Genomic DNA, 3,531 nt, shown 5'->3' with positions numbered 1-3,531 from the left:
CCAGGTAGTCACCATTAGTGGGAAGTATCTTTCACACAGAGTACCATCATGTGCACCTTATTTTGTTTTTAATTAACCAAATGTATATAGAGTACAATCAAAACATGAAATAGTGCTTTGAAACTATGACATTTTGTGGAATGTTGCAGTAATTTACATAGCACTTTTTATTACTTTTATCTTTTTTTTTTTTTTTTCCAGTTCAGTTGTTATCCCTCTCCTGGTCTGCCTTCCAACAGTTACTCATCCCATTCCTCCCTCACCCCTCCTTCTCCAAGAGGATGTCACATAGACCCACTCTCTCCACAAACCCTTCCTCACTCCTTGGGGCTTCAAGTCCCTCAAGCTTTAGGAACATCTTCTCTCACTGAGTCCAGACCCAGCAGTCCCGTGCTGTATATGGGCCAAGGACATCATAGCAGATGCTGTGCTGCCTGGTTATTGGCTCAGTGTCTGAGAGATCTCAGAGGTCCAGGGTACTTGAGACTGCTGGTATTCCTATAGGGTTGCCCTCCTCATTAGCTTCTTTCAGCCTTTCCCTAATTAAAACACAGAGATCACTGATGTCAATCCATTGGTTGGGTGTAAATATCTCTGTCTGTCTCAGCCAGCTGCTTACTGGGCCTTTTAGAAGGCAGCCATGCTAGGTTCCTGTCTGTAAGCATACTTTAGCATCAGTAATAGTGTTAGGACTTAGAGCCTCCCCTAAAATAGATCCCAAGTTGGGCCAGTCACTGGATGTCTTTTTTCTCAAGTTCTTTATTTTTGTCCATGTAGTTCTTTTAGAAAGGAACAGTTCTGGGTCAGTGATTTAGACTGAGGGAGGGCAACTACATCCCTCCCTCTACTGGAGGTAGATTCTACAAGATCTGTCTGCCCATTTTATCTAAGGTCCCTCCCTTTGAGTCCTGAGAGTCTCTCACATACCAAGTCTCTGGTACATTTTAGAGGGTTTCTCCATCTCCCATCTTCTGAGGTTGCATATTTCTATTCAATATGCTGGCCCTCATCCTTTCTTTCCTGCCCCACCGCAGTACCTGATAGAGTTCTCCCTTTCCCCTCTCTCACCCAGGTCCTTCCCTCCCTCTGCCCCTGTTATTATTTTCTTCTCCCTCCCAAGTGGGATTGAATCATCCTCACATGTGCTCTTTGGCTTGTTAAACTTCTTGAGTTCTATGGATTGTCTCCTGGGTATTCTGTCCTTTTTGGCTAATATCCATTTATTAGTGAGTACATACCATGCATGTCCCTTTAAGTCTGAGCTACTATACCTGAAATGATACCATCTTTTTTCTCTTTTTCTTCTTGACATCATGAGTAAATGGGTTAATTTAGTAGTAATTTTGAAACTCTTGCTTTAGGCAAGGGTACTAGAGTAATTATATCAGGAGCAGACATTTCCTACACAGTCAAATATATTAAAAGTCCATTTGTACTTTCAACACTGCTCAACAAGCAGATTCAGTTTGTGTTACTTTGATGTATCTAGTCAGTTAACCCAAGCTTCTTCTTCAGTGCCCAGCATCTCAGGTGAAGGAGAGCAAAGGAGCCTGAAGTAGACCTTCTCAGAGTCATAGATGAACCACTGTAGTGCAGTCAGCATGCCAGTCATGAAGGCTCAGGAGAAGAACCCCTTCTGCAAACCTCTAAAGCCAACCCTCTGCAGAACCTGCGATGCAGTGATGCCTTTCTCCTTATTCAGCACAGAGACCACAGGGTGAAAGAAAACCACAGAAAACACTCGAGCTATATAACCTGCCACAAATGTCACAACCTGCTGTTCTACTTTGTATGTTCACGTTGGGCTTAGAAACCAAACATTTGTACCAACCCTCAACAGTACCTCTAAAGCAGACAAACTTCATCATGATGTATGGGATCTGTATCATCCACAGAGGAGCAATACTCTTGTGGAATGCATTTAAGCCTTCTTCATACATTTTAGGAACAGCTCCCCCTCAATACATTTGCATAACCAGGCTGCCTTTGAATTCCAACTTCCAAGAATTTAGCACTGGCAGAAGCAGCTAAATATAGTGATGTGTTCTCCTCACCTATGTTGCTATATAAGGCTTTGAAGACTTCATAAAAGCTGAATTTTCATAGTCATTGCATGAAATAGCCAATCAGAGTTGGGGCCTATCCAATGGACAAACCACGAATGCCATCTTCTCTTAGTGCAATGGAGAATCCATTAAATATACCCTTGTACTTCTAAGTGTCCACCTGCCTGTGGCATTTTACTAAATCTAGGGAACGACAGCGGTGTGTGTCACCCCACAACTTAAGACCCCATGAAATCCACACAGTGCATAAGACTTCATGGAGCCAAATTCACAACTGTACTTTTCTACCATAGTAAGGGCCTGGAGGCAGTAACATCAGGGCAAACCTGGGGGTTTAGGTAACCAACAGGCTAACATTCACAAGCTACAGGTGTGTTGCATTGAAAGGGTTTGCTCAGGCCAGGTGTGCTACTGACAAGGACATCCTCCTAAGATGGCAAAACACCCAAACACTCACTGGGCAAGATTGTGGCTCACAGAGCAGGATGATATTTTCTGATTCCATCCATTTACGGAACCCCTGATGTACTCATTCTTAAAAGCTGAGTAACATTTCATTGTGTAAATAAACCATATTTTCTAGATCCATTCTTCTCTTGTGGGACATCTTCTTGTGGGGTATTTCCAGCTCTGGCTACCACAAATAAGGCCATTATGAACATAGTGGAGGACATGCTCCTATGGTATGGTGGGACATCTCTTGGGTATATGTCTAAGATATATGTCTAAGAGTGGTATAGCTGGGTCTTCAAGTAGATCCATTTCCTATTATCTCTGGAGCGTTCAGAGTGGTTGTACCAGTTTGCAATCCATCCATCAGTAAAGGACTTTTCTTTTTCTCCATATTCTCACCAACATTTGTTGTCACTTGAATTTTTGATATTAGCCATAATGAGAAGTGTAAGGTGGATAATCAGGGTCCCTTTTATTTGCATTTTCCGGATGACCAAGAACCTTGAAGATTTATGTGTTTCTAAGCCATTTGTGACTCCTCTGTTGTGAATTCTCCGTATAGTTCTATACCCCATTTTTAATTGGATTGTTTGGTTTTATGAAGGTTAATTTCTTAAGATTTTTTAAAATACATTTTAGATATTAGCCCTCATGTTTATTGATTGGTAAGATTAAAAAAGTAAAAATGACTATCCGACTGAAAGCAATCTATAGATTCAATGCAATTGCCATTAAAATTCCAGCAAAATTCTTCACAGACATGGAAAAAGCAATTCTCAATTTCATATGGATAAACAAAAATCCCAGGATAGTGAAAGCAATTCATAACAATAAAAGAATTCCATAAATTTACACCATCTGTGTCCTCAAACTATACTATAGAGCAATAGTGATAAAAACTCCATAGTATTGGTGCAGAGACAGACAAATTGATCAATGGAATAAAATTGAAACCCAGAAATGAAACCATATACTTATGGATCTTTGAAAAAAGAGATAAAATCATCCAGTG

The 3,531-nt window shown here is 40.8% G+C and overlaps 1 pseudogene across 1 annotated transcript; it reads right to left on the bottom strand.

Annotated features, from left to right (window-relative positions):
• Window positions 1-1,485: 1,485 nt before the first annotated feature.
• LOC308422601 (solute carrier family 25 member 3-like) lies at window positions 1,486-2,490 on the bottom strand (annotated as a pseudogene). Its single transcript has one exon. The product of its transcript is annotated as a solute carrier family 25 member 3-like (transcript).
• Window positions 2,491-3,531: the final 1,041 nt, after the last annotated feature.

The sequence above is a fragment of the Micromys minutus genome, assembly GCF_963924665.1.
Source record: "Micromys minutus genome assembly, chromosome: 7".
NCBI classification, from domain to species: Eukaryota; Metazoa; Chordata; class Mammalia; order Rodentia; family Muridae; genus Micromys; species Micromys minutus.
This window is presented reverse-complemented; position numbering and strand designations above follow the sequence as displayed.